General features: G+C 36.2%; 1 protein-coding gene across 4 annotated transcripts in view; it reads right to left on the reverse strand.

The window, feature by feature from the left end:
- Positions 1-14,247, reverse strand: part of ZBED4 (zinc finger BED-type containing 4) — a 28,497-nt gene that overhangs the window by 9,222 nt on the left and 5,028 nt on the right. For all 4 annotated transcript variants that reach the window (XM_063396816.1, XM_063396813.1, XM_063396814.1 and 1 more), the window contains exon 2: positions 10,976-11,052. The gene's annotated coding sequence lies outside the window, so the exon portion shown is untranslated. The remainder of the gene's footprint in view (positions 1-10,975; positions 11,053-14,247) is intronic.

Consider the following 14,247-nt stretch of genomic DNA (forward strand, 5'->3'; position numbering starts at 1 on the left):
GATGCCATGCAGTTAAATACTGATGGCTGTGGGCCCTGACACTCTTAGTTACTGAGGCTGAGGTGAGGAGGTAAGGGAGCTGTGTTTGGACTTTGAAGCAGGAACCATAGTGCTAGACTTCTTTCTTCCATATTTGTCCTTGCTGTCACTGCGTGTGACATATTCATACTCTCCTCTACCAAAAAAATGTGGGAAGCAATCTCATCTGCTCCCTGTTATCTTCTTATCTTTAGGACCACAAATTGTTCTTGGTCCACTAGAAATCGTTCCTGATTATTCTGTATCCTTGGTTTTTGATTGCAGTTTTTACTGCTTGAATTGTTATTTCACATGTTTGACCTCCTTTTGTTCAATTAAACCTAGGTCTCCCTTTGCAGCTACGTGTTATTTGCATATTTGTGCTTAGCTGTGAAAATGTCTGCATGCTGTTGAGTTATTATGTTATCAGCAGCGTTAAAAAGCACTTAGACTGTGGTCAGCTACAGTATTTTAGTGTACTTCTTACTGAGTGTAAGACCAGAAAAAATTATTTATATCTTTGTGGCTGTTAGAGGTCTCTGGCTACACAGTACGTATTTTTCTCAGCCTTGTTGCTGCCTTCTAGAAATGAGCAGAAATAGCTGAGATTAGAGGAGACAATCACTTCCAGGGAAATCCCCAAAGCTGGATGCCCCTTAGAAGATTTTTAATATATTTTTTTCCATTTTCTTTCAAACATCTAAGAATGATTTTTGTTGCTTTGAGAACTTGGCCAAATGGCAGAGCTCAGAGGGTTGCAATCAGCAGGGCAGCCTGTTTAGAGGAAACCTAACTAGAACAAACATGAAACACAGGAGAGTCCATCTGAATCCAAGCAAAAATTTTTCTTGTGACAGTGCCAGAGCACTGGAAGTTATTGCCCAGAGAGGTTGTGGAGCCTCCTCTGGAGATATTCAAAACCAGACTGGACAAGGATCTTGTCCAATGTGCTCCAGCTGAACCAGCGTTAGCAGGGGAGTTGGACTAGATGATCTCCAGAGGCTCCTTCCAACCCCCATCATTCTCTGATTCCGTGTTCCCTTCAAACATCCTTGCACTTCAACTGAAACGTTCTTTAGAATACAGCCCCCAGAATATTCAGGGTCAGAAACATAAATGTGTTTTTCATCTCCTCTTCCCATGCCAACTCTATGTAAGAGTCAATCTGTTTTAATAAGAAACAAAATAGGATGCTTTAAAATTTTATTGTCACTCAGAACAAAGTATGAATTTGGTTATGACTACATTTACATAGCTTATTTACCCTTGGACCCAAGCTATTCAAAATTAAGGACTACTGCTGAACAAACAGGATATTCAAGAAGGAAAATGTTTTCAAAGGTACAATAAGCTATTGGCAGTTAGCTCAAAGTGATTTATGCTTTTGAAATCTCCACAATGAGATACCGAGTCACCTTGCAACAAAACAATCTTCAAAGAAAATAAAGGAACTAAAGAACAACTATCTACTCAAATGCACTACTCTGCATTAGCACCTGAGCAGTAGTTTGCTCTGGTAAGAAGCATACAGAAACATTTTATAGGATTTTCCATTCAAAATGGGATTACTGAAAGCATACAATGGTTGAAAGAAATGTCTGGAGAATGTCACTGATTTTGAGGGCCACAGCAAACTGCCATGACCAGAAGAAATCACTGCTGAAGGAAGGAGGTTAAAAGTGAAACACTGGTGTCTCAGAATTGCAGAGACATACATTAACACGTGGAGAAGTATGAAAAGTATGCAACTGAACCATAAGCTGATTATTTTTTGTAAGGCACAGCGTGGCCTGTAAGCTTTAAACCATTTTAGATTTTAGATTGAATAGTCAGACGATAATCATGAACTTGATTATATCACAGAATCTTGGTGGAAATAATGGTCTAGAAAAAGCAGTTTAAAACAGAAAAATATTTATATTATTATTGAAGAGCATATAGTGTAAATACAAAGACACACCTGCAAAATGCAAGAGCAGTTTTTTCAAGAAAGATGCGAAATGTGCAGACAGTGAAAGTAAAAGCATTTCCTAGTTTCAAAAAAAAAATCAAAAGTAGTGACAGATTTTGAGCATAAGATGTACATAAAAGGTTATTAACATTAATTTGCACAAATTGATGTCAGTTTTATAATCGTGTTAATCTTGTTTATTTTTGAAATGTACAGCCAACATTAGGAATACCTAGGAGCAAGCAATATGAAACACATACTCTAAGAAATTACTTGTTTGAACTGCAATGGCAGGTAATTGCCAAATGCTAATTAAGGAATATTTGCTAAAGCAAAACAATCAAACAGAAACATACACACAAAAAAACCCACCTTCAAAAATCCAGAAAACACTCATACAAAATCCTAAACAAACAAGCAGAATTTATTTGTATCAATTTATACTCCAGATGAACCTTACTGCTTCTCAAAGTTATAAATGCCTTGAAGAAGGAAAACTAAGAACAGTGCATTTTTCTATTGAAATTTCCTAGAACAAAATATCAGTATTAGCTCATCTAATCATCAAGAAACTACAGAGGTTTGTAAGATACTGATCAATCAAAATGCAGAACTAGAAATGCAAAATTGGCATATTAGTCACACTGAAACAAGGTGGGTCCTAGTCTCAGGTCTCACAGAAGCTCACAGGAGCACAGATGTACAAGCATGAACTAAAGGTATGCAATAGTGTGATCTTGAATGAAGTACAAAAAGTCAGGCTTAACAAAAGAAACAAGTCATTCTAGACTTCATGGGAAGTATGATTTGTAGAGGACAGAGAAGAGGTGACACCTTTACTATTCCATTACTTTTAAGTCACCTGAAAGGCAGATCTTATGAAAACCAGTAACTATTGTGATTTTACAAGGGTTTTTCTCTCCAGCTTGTAAAACAGCCTCTCACATCCACAACCACAAATGCTCCATCTGGACACAAAGGAATGAAGAGTGGAAACAGCACCACCAATATTGAATACTATTCCTTGTTGACATGAATAGTCTTCTGTGAACTCCCCTGTGTGCTTGTGCTACTTGTCAGGACACGACACAGAGACTTCTCATTTGCTGAAGTCTAAAGATCACTCATGTCCCTTTGTGTTACTGAAAAACTCAGAGCTTTGTGTAAGCTGGGGCCTAAAAACAAGGTGTAGAACGCTGAGTGTAACAGTCACTGTTACACTCTGACTACTCAACTCCAATTACAAATGTTGGAATTTCGCCGAAGCAGAGACTAAAAAGATAAAAATGGCCACTAAATGTAAATATTCCCCTCTTTCTTGCCTCTTGCCCCACAAAAACATCAAATAATTTTACTCTAAACACAGATGTTTTAAGCAGTAAAACATCTGCTAGGGCCAAGTTACACTTTTCTGCTTTAGTGGACTCTTCTCTATGTTTTCTGTTTTCCCCACCACCTCTAAATTAATAGTAATTCAAGAAGGAACAGCTCAGAAGTAAAAATTTTAGTCATTTGACTATTGTTAAATGGACAGCATTGAGTTAAAATGTAACCAGCAGACAGAAAACACCTAACACTGTACACACTCAAACTCCTCAAATTTAGCTTCTCACTCTTGACAGATGTTTTTTATTTGTACAGCTGTTTTCTTCTCTTATTGCTGTAAACATGGAAAGTCAATGGGATGCCATTTACTAATCATTTTCAAATAGTTCTTGAAACCTCAGACAAGATTCAAAACTAAAAGGTCCAGGTTTGTACCAATACTTCCATCTCAAACCCTGAATCTGCATCACAGGGTGCATGCCAGCTCCCCCTGAACAAAACTACAGTGGCTCATACTCCAGTATGTAAAAGGCTGAAAATAATTCATGACAGTGGTAAAATGAAGAGAAATAATATGACTTCCATATTAGCATCGTTAAAAAAATACTTTGGAACAGAGACAAAAGTGGAAATGAAGATATATATTTTTAAGTAGTATTTATTTTTTAATAAGACGATCCAGTTCTTAATTCTGTTCTTAGACTCGTATATCTTCATAAAATTTCTTAAAAGAATTGATAATGCTTCTAAAATACGATACATTACTATTATACAATATTATACATTTCATATTAAAGTGTGATAGAAGTAAGAATATTCCAGTTAGCATGTATATTATTTACACTGGGCTGACATTTAGTTCTGTTATCCCTGTTTAATGGTGCAGCAGGATGCTTAGCCTGGAATGGGGTAAACCAACTTGAACAATGCCCTGTTTGCAAACCTACAAGTGGTAAATGCAGAAGGGAGCATCATGCTGCTTCTGATGTTGAATGCTGAAACCAGCCTGACTCATCAGTCCCAAAGCTAAACATCCTGATAGTGAGATGAAGGTGTGGCAGATCTGTTCCTGGACAAACGAACAAACAAGTGACACTACTGATAACTCGTCCAAAGCTTCTGAGCTGACACAGCTGGAGACATCTGAACATCATCAGTCACTTTATACTACAAAAGCCCAGACCCAGTTTTTAATGCAGGGTCTTCTGACATAAGCCTACATGGAGCACATGTATGGAGATTCCTCCCTTGAATGGGGAACATCCCTCAAGGTTACTCCTCTTACTCCTTGAGGCTGAGCTAAAGAGATTTGCTCAAGGTCATTGTTATGGGTGAGTAACATCAATCTACTTAATGGTTTTGCCAGTTCTGATACAACTGCTTCAATACAACTGCTTCGCAGTGCACCATATTATAATAGTTGTAAAAGTTCCTGCACTGTTTAGTAAATAATTCAGTAAATGATTTATATCTAATAATTATAACACATCATATATATTTATATAAATATATATGGTTTGCCATCCTTAATCCTGCAGGACAAAGTTGCATAAAGATTCAGTTACATTTCTATAATCCTTTAGACAAAAACCATTGAAAAGTCTGGGGCAAGACTGGATCCAGCCACACGCAGGCTCCCCTCTGAGGAGTTTGGAAAGCATGGAGGTCATTTCTGCCCCCTGTGACTCAATAGGAGGGCTTCTGTAACAAACCTTGAAGCTCCTATTCAGCCCACAGGGTTTGGTAAACAAGCTCAGTACCCAAACATTTCATCAGACTTAATGATGCAGGCTCACTGCACAGCATGTGTAAGAATAAAGCAAGTGTCTGATACAGGGTACTGAGTCAAAGCTCAACCTTAGTTCTGGAGAAATCAATCTTCATAATTTATATGCCAATGTATTAAGCATATATCTATTTGAAGCATCATCCTGCAACACCTTCACTTAAGTAACACTCTTAAACATGCTAAAGCTCATAGCACAGAAATCCCCATTCTACACAGTTTAAAACAGCATTTATCTTAAAAGCAAAATAAAAACGTAAAGCTACAACAACAAAACAATCACCCTGGTCAAAACAACATTACTCCCAACTTTAAGTAAAAACAAATAAGCATGTTGCATTACCACCACACACAATATTATGTATCACCGGAATCAGTAGCACTGTTCACACCTACAACCACCTGATAAGCCTTTAATTGTTGCTATTTTTTTTCCTTGGTGCACTAAAAATACCATCAGATCTCAAATGGGGCTATATCCCTTCACATGTCCTTTACTAACTTCCCATTGCAGCACACTGTAGTGAAGGACAAAAAAAAAAAGCAGGTTCTACACATGCTAATAATTTGTCCCAGCTTGTACTATGAAATTACTCATAAAAAATAGATCTATCACACTAAGTAAATCATGTTAACATTTGTCTAGGATCCAAACTGTTCCAAGTGTTGAAGTGTTACTTCTTATTATCAGGCATGTGATACTTGCAGGACATGTTTCTGAGCTATTGTTCACATCTACCACATGTCAGATCTTTCTTTTGTTAAAATGCCAATGTTTTAAGCAATAGTTTCATTAAAACTTTAAGCAGGATTTATCAAGTCTTACACATCAGTTGAGTGTTGCTACAGCAAATTATACATTTATGTTGATTTTTTTTATCCTTTATAATTTTTGACAAACAAATATCATATGCTGATTAAATGGGGAAAATGTCACAAGAAATAAGGTGATTTCTTAAGAAAAGAAATAGGTTTTTTTTTACACAGCTGAAGCCTGTATTGTTTGGTTTAGAGCAGGACATCAGAGCTGCTTTTAGTGTCACATGCTGTACAATTTGGGGCTGACAGGAGACGAATGAAGGTTGCAGTAACAAACAGAAGGGCAAAATGGAGAAGATAAAAATAAGGGCATGGTAGGAATGATGCATCAGTATTATCACAGAATAGGAAAAGCACACAACCAAAACCACAGTAACAATGGGTAAGTCAGAAAAGAATGAAAAGCAAAAGACTTAAGTATTTACTCCATATTGCTAAAGAACATCAGTCTGCTTTCAGAAAAACATCGGAAAATTCAAAGCAAAGCTCCTCTAACAATTCTCCCAGTGATCAATTCTCTGAATAGCCCATTAGTAAAAGTAAAAGGGATAGGATTAGGACAAGTGATTTTTCTACTGACTACTCTACCTACCCAGCTTGCAACATAATAAAAATCATAAAGTTTTGTGGGTTTTATTTTTGTTAAATGTATATCTTTAAATCTAGTAAGAGTGAAACTTCAAGCACTTTAAGGATGATTTCTAACAGTAAGAAATGAGACACCTATGAAGAAGAAAGCTGAATACACAGGATGATGAAAAACAACAAAAAAAACCAGTTAGGAGAGACACACCATGTTTTGTGTAGTCAGTCCTTTTGGAACTCTTGCTGAAAACATCCATGTAAGTAGAAAGTGGAAAAAGACCTAACAATATAAACTGAATCCTTTACAGAATATATTACATTAACCTGTTACAACTTTAACTTTTCTGATCTACAAAATGGAACTACACCTGTTGAACTGCCAAGACTACCATGTAGTAGTGTTTATTTTCATGCTAACCAGATGAAGTCTGAGGATGTCTGTTTTAAAAACCCTTCATAGCTACCCATCAGCCCAATTCTGTTCTCATATTGATGCCAGTTAGTTATATATCCTCAGGTAGTTTCAACACTGCTATTGAGAGGTTTCCATGATTTATGTACATAATATTTGTGTATGTGTAACATGACATAATACTATGCTTCTATTAAAACATTTGTATCCTGGAATGCTTGTTAACTCAAAGGAAGGTTAGAAAGAAAATGTAACTTGTAGTACCCAAATGCACAAAAACATATTTTTAAGAGTCTGAACAGAATTTAAATACTTCATAGCAATTTTTTTAAACCTAAGCTTAATCTTTCTTTTGTCACAAAACTTTATTTCAAGTCAGAAGACATCTGGTATGGAGAAGAAAAATTTCTTTGGAGAATCATTTACAACTGAGGGTACCTTCCTTCTTCCTCATGTAATAAACTGAAGATGTCTAGATTTTTCTTGAAGTAAAGATCATGTCTTTACTAAATCTACTCAATAAAGCAGAAAAAAAATATTCACAATACTATCCAAGGTAATTAGAGTTCAGAAACACTCAGTTTCACCACTGTGCCAATGAGTACAAGAACTGTAACAAAAACAAGGAGGTAACTTTAAAACCAAGCTTCCATATCACATGCAGGCATAATGCACATGCCCGCAATAGGGGTGAACTTCTTAAGCTTCTTTAAAAGTATTTTTGTCATTCTGTATTTTTAAGTAAATTGTACATTCAATACATCAGAAACATCTGACATGTTCACATGAAATCCAAGTTTAAAAAATGATCACATCTCTCTCCCTCTCCAAACAAACCTTTGCATTCATGGAACAGGGGAGAGGGAGGGAGAAATGAGTTTGCATATCTCCATATTCACTTGTTCCTAGCCTCCATGACAAGAGGTATTCTCCTCTTAACCTCTCTTAGGGATATATTCTCTTTGTTTTCTTCAAGACAAGGTGAGACTTTGCAAAGATTTAACTGACTCAGACAACCAAGCTAAGGGAAGACAAGACTGTTTCCACCAGCACAACATTGAGCACTAGCAGGAAGTACAAAGACACTCTCCCATCCCAGGCAAACAAATAGCTCTAATAAGCTTCTCCTCCCAAGAGAAATGATTTATAGAAGAATCATCCTCCTGCCATAGACAGGTCTTAATTTGTCCAAAAATAAGGAACAACAAATACAAGAAATTTTAAATAAGGAATAAAGCTTTTTGCAATACTTATTCTAACCAGTGCAGTTCATGAACGGTAATTAATGTAATGCAACTTGGTTTTTAAATAAGCTTTACATAGTACAACTACATGGCTGTCCTATTCAGAGCAGGATCCACAACACTGTTGGTACAAGAACAGGTAAAGAAATGGATAACCTTTCCATGCACTTGATTTCTATTAATAGTTATTTTAATAAACTTAATATTTCGTGAGTTATAGAAAAGAGAAATAAAAGCATTTAGAGAAAATATGAGGAATCTTCCTGTTCTTTATAAGCATCATTGTATTTCCTATCATAAATGGATTATGGTCTCCCCACAGTTCAGTCAGCCACTCAAGACAACTCCCACTCACTAAGAAAGGAAACAGAACCTCAGTTCCTCCCATTTCCCAGTGCCAAAGCAAGGATGTTGCTGACAGCACAACCTGCGTTCTGTTTGACTCCCTGAAAGCTGACCCATTCTTCCCACTGTTTCAGCACCAATTAATGCAAGTTACAGCAAGCGACAACCTCCCATGAAATGAGTCTTACACTCTTGTCTTTCAGCTGGGTTTTTTTTTTTCCTCCTGTCTGTACATATGCTCCCATATCATGCATATCATGTTTCCACCTTTAATGAAGAACAAAGAAAGGGAACCACAGAGTAAAAAACCAGAAAAAATTATATGATTGCCATGAGCTATGCCACATATTAGCATTGGGACTTGCAGTCTCAAATCTTAAATTAAGAAAAGTTGTCATGAGCTAGGAGCCAGTAGTTGGGTGTGAGACATAAACAGGCAGCAGTTTTCACACTGCTTTGTTCTCTCCCACCTTCTCAGGGCACATTTAGCACTACTAGATCCTTTTAATGAGGAACCAGATTTTCTTCAATGACCTAAACTGCACATAAAACTTACTGTATAGCACTGAAAGAGGAATTCTTACAGTGGATGCTAAAGCGTGTAGATAGGTAACACTGCTGATCTACCAAAATTTAAAATTTTGACAGGAAAGGTAACATCTGGACAGCAGAATCTTTGCTCTCAGGAGACTCCAGGTCTACATAAGTATCTGTTTTCTGGGTACCCATTGTCAAGAGAGTGCTGCTTTAATCACAAATTAAGAAAGGATCTATGAGAACACAGAGCTTGCAGTCAACAATTATTTCATATGGGACTATAAATCAAGAAATAGTTCTTGAAGGTACAAAGACTAGATATTCATTTTTATTAGACAGGTAATACTAAAGTGGATTATTTTCATTGAATGCATTTAATGGAAAGGCACTTTAAGTATAATATACTACAGCTTGACATCATATAATGAAACCTTGCAAACCATTCAGTGACCTTGAGATGAGTATATTAGAATACAGCTTTAACTACACGGAGAATGAATTTTTGGATATTCTGAAAAAAAAATTGGTTTTTGTCAGAATTTTGTCAGATTTTGTGCCTTTAGTCAGATTTCTTTACAGTGGTCTAAAGTTGACCTGGGAGGCTGGTACAAACAACAACTCTCTCCTGTTCTTCAGCTCTCCTCTGGGTTTGGAAAGCACTAGCAGCTCATTTTTGCTTAGACTGATGATGAACAATCCACAGGCAGGTTTAGTATGTAACAAAATTTCCAACATTTTCTGTATGTGTCACCTAGGAAAAGTTTCCTTCAAGGAACAAATCTGAATCATACTTTTAATTTTCTCTTCCTACAGAGATCACAGTCGTACAGGGAAAGGCTGTGAAAGTTGGGGTTGTTCAGAAGAGAAGGCTCCAGCGAGACTTTAGACTAGCCTTTCAGGAAGAGGAGTTTGTAAGAAGGATGGGGACAAACTTTTTAGTAAGGCCTGTAATGATAGGAAAAGGGGTATGGTTTTAAATGAGAAGAAGGTAGAGTCACACTAGATATAAGGAATAGATTTTTTACAACGAGGATGGTTAAATGCTGACACAGGTTTTCCAGAGATGTGGCACACACCCCCATTTCTGGCAACACTCAAGGCCAGGTTGGATGGGGCTCTGGGTGATGTGGTCTAGCTGAAGATGTTCCTCCTCATGGCAAGGGTTTGACAAGGTGGCCTTTAGAGGTTCCTTCTTCTGATTCTGTAACTCCACCAAGACTTCCTAGCTCAACATTTTCTCCATCTTAAACATTTTGTCCATCTGTTGCTAACATGCATGTTAACCAATAACACAGGTGGCTTAAAAATTGAACTGTTTTATTCAGGGCACAGAGCGGGTGGGATAAGAAATAAACCCAAAGCTCTAAAACACTATACAAGAATATTTATTCTTACGCCACAGATAAATGCTTATCTTTATATAAACATTTTTTTTCTATAGCATCTTACTCAGGAATCTCAGGCTTCAAAAATTCAAAAGCTCAAATGGAATATATAAAGTTTTAATATTTTCAAACAAAAAAACCCTAGAAGAAAATATTAAAACTAACTCGCTCAGTGAAGACATGAAATCTGATTAAGATGCCTGTAATTCGAGTACAGGATGAATGCAGCATCTAAGTTACCTCCCCTTTTTAAATGGTTTAATTCAGGGTAAGGATGTACATATGCCAGCTGATACCACAGAGTAAGAGATGCCCCATACATCATAAAATAGTTGCTATTTCTGTACCACTCTAAAGATATCCAGGCTTCTAAACTTAATTTTTAAAGCTCAGGCACTCATACAAACCTCTTGCTAAATTATTAACTCCATACAAGTCAGTACACAGGCATACAATTATTCATTACTTTTTTCCATTGTCTTCCTTTAAATTAACAAAAATAATGATACAAGATCCGAACAAACAAGCTGCTCACTAGTTTATTGAAAAAAAACCAAACAAACTTACACATCTGTTCCACTGCAGGCAGGAGGCTTCATTTGAGGTTAAATACTTGCTACTCAAACTTAATGAGATGATTGTATCTAAGGAAAAGAAGAAAGTAATTACCTTTAGTATTTTTTAAACACATTAACTGTCACAGTAGCAACTCATGGGATGTTTCAACTCTCTCTTTAGGTGACAGCTCCAGGAGCTGCACTTACATCACTTTCACCTTGTTCCAAATCTCTAGCCCTCACATTTATCAAGAAAAATCAGACATTTGCACTTCTAGAGCTCCAAAGCAAAATAAAAAATCCTCAGATGACTGCTAAAATAAAATTTAAAAGTCAATTTTTGTATTTATTTTAGCACTGCTTTTTTTTTTTTAATGCTTATGCTGAATGAAACACAGTCTACATTACATGCAAGATTTCAAAGGAGCTTGCTGATACCTTGCCATGCACTACAGGATCCACCTTGTTACACCTTCTCCCCATAAGCTAAACATATTGCTTATACACTGCACCAACCACATGTATTAACCAACATGCAACAGCATAGGATCAACACAAGATTATCATTCCCGGTGTATGGGAAAGGAGCGATTGCAAGTGGAGCATATTAGATCACATATTTTGACTTAGCAACTAAACAGACCAAAACAGTCTATGGAAGGACACGTTTTCTGAGTTTTGCAACTTCAGTCCCACTGATCTCATCAACATACAGAAATGAGTGCCATAGTGCAGAGGCCTCACTACACTGCTCCAGTACACAGAAAAAAACCAACTCACCAAACAAAACATTTTGCCACCTTAGAAAATCCATAATTTGCAAGGCATTCTCTCTTACATTCCAGTGATTACTCTTAATCAGACTGAGATGTTTAACACTCTGTGTGTGTGTATATATATACATATATATATACACACCCCCACACTTTGGGGTTTTTTCCTTAAGGAAGGAGATCACCTCTCAGAGGACAGACAGTCCTGATGACTGGCTTAGTGTACATTACGAAATTAAATATATATCACTTCTCTTACTGATATTTTTTACTTAAAAACACTCCTATAGTGCCTCTTAAGCAATTGAAACACCTCCAGAGCTGTGCTGCTGGCTAATTTGACTATTGAGATACTTCAGCTATCCCTATTACAGCATTTAAATAATGTATGCAGAGAGGAAGGTGTCAGCCGAGGAGACACAGACCCAGCAGAGGCAGGGTGCTCAGTGGAGCAGTTAGGGAACTCTCCTCAGATGTGGATTAAGCTCCTCAGGCAAAGAAGGGAAGTGAACCTGGCTCTCCCACATTCCTTGCAAGTGCCAAAGCCATCAGACTACAGGCAAAACAAAGTACAAATATGCATCTTCATGCTCTCTGATGTCTTTAAAAAACACCAGAACCCCTCAACCCTTCCATTCCCATTTTCCCCCTCTCTTTTGTTAAAGATGATTATAGTTTCAAGCCAGGCCAAACATTTTGTTCAATTCAAATTAATGTTTGGGTTTTCTTGACTGTTGATTTTTGTGAGAAAATAACAAAGTAATTTTAGCTAGATCTCATGTTATTTTCTTTAGAGGCAGACACCGATTAAGAAAATAGCATACAGAATGACAGCAACAGGTAATCAGAATAATTACTGAAAAGCCACTTAACCTATTGGGGGTACAAATTCTTTGATCATTGTCACACAAGACAAATATATTATTACATATCTTTTCCCATATATTTTGCAAATAATTACAGAAAAGTATTGCTAAAATATTCAGCTGTTAAAAAACCTATTTTCAGCCTTGATTTTCAAGCTAATGAGTACTGAACCTCAGAACTGGCTTTTGTATTAAATATACAGAAAATCTGAACAGTCACTACAAAAATTACTCTAACACATTACAAGAAAAACATATCTTTAAAACTAATGAATGTAAACTAGAAGACAGTGTTAAATGAAAAGAAAGAAAAAAATCCAACCACCTTTCACACAGATGTAACAAAAACTTAGTAACCTTCTAAACCTTCAGAAAGGGATTGTCCAACTATACATGTTCTTAAACAAGAAAGGAGGAAGGGAAAGAAGTGAGAGATGGCAAGGATGCAACTGTGCAGTAATTGCTAAAGAGAGCACACAGGTTGTGAGTTTACATAAAGATTACAGTAATGTAATAATATCTTATATCAACATCCACTGAAAACCAGTTTTAGACTATAGAAAAGACTCATATCACACCTTCCAATATGTTGTCCAATATAAAAAAAAATTACTATTTATCCAGAATCATCATACTTGAATGAAAAAAGGGGCATTAAAAATCAAGCTGTTTCCCTGTTGTTGCGTTAATAGTCCATCATATTGAGTTCTATCTCATCACAAAAAAAAAACCCCAAAAAAACAAACCAAAAAACCAAAAAAACCAAAACCAAACCACAACCCCAAACCTAAACCAATACTACCATGGTTAAACTATGTATCACGCTAATTTAGGACAGAAATTCCTTCCCTTCAGCAAACAAACAAACAAGCGCAAAAAAATTTAATAAAAGCTTTAGTTTCTCATACTTCTTGATCTGAGAGCTTTAAACTCTAGACTTCACTTGAAAGCTACCATTAGGCCACAGAAACTATTCAATTTTTTCACTAATTGTCTGAAATGAAACAATTCCATAGCTGTAAATTGACCAATACTGAGGCTACCAGTAACAAAGACAAAAAAAAAAAAAGCCAGAGACGGGCAGAAAACAAGGCACATCTGCTATATACAAACTCTTTCTTTGTGAAGTCTGTTTTGAAAGTATACACTATAACAGGTAACATTATGTAAATTACATTAATTTATGTTGATACTACTAAAATACAAAGATCATTCCTACTTCAGGGAAAAATGTCAGTCATGATAAGTTAAATACTCTGCTCTATATGGTGCAAAATTCTCCTATCTATAATCTATAAACTATCTGTAATACTCTTTTCTACATAAAACGAAGCCAATATACATGTACCATCATGTTATTTGCATATGGCTGATTATTTTAACTGTTCATTACAGTGGCTGGCAACCCCATAGCAAAACATGCTCACTTGGAAGATGAAACTTAAAAACTTAAAAGCCAGCTGCAAAAAACCAGGATTTAGAAACCCTCCTGTAACTATTCTTCACTGTGAATGGCAATAAAATGCAGCAAGCTGTTGGGAAACACAACATGTACATTCTTTAACTCAAACTTTCTCAGAGGAAAAAAACCTCACAGAAGTTAATGTATTTAAGATTCTAAAAATTCAAAGAGAACAAACTCC

Source organism: Prinia subflava, chromosome 4, assembly GCF_021018805.1.
Source record: "Prinia subflava isolate CZ2003 ecotype Zambia chromosome 4, Cam_Psub_1.2, whole genome shotgun sequence".
Classification (NCBI taxonomy): domain Eukaryota; kingdom Metazoa; phylum Chordata; class Aves; order Passeriformes; family Cisticolidae; genus Prinia; species Prinia subflava.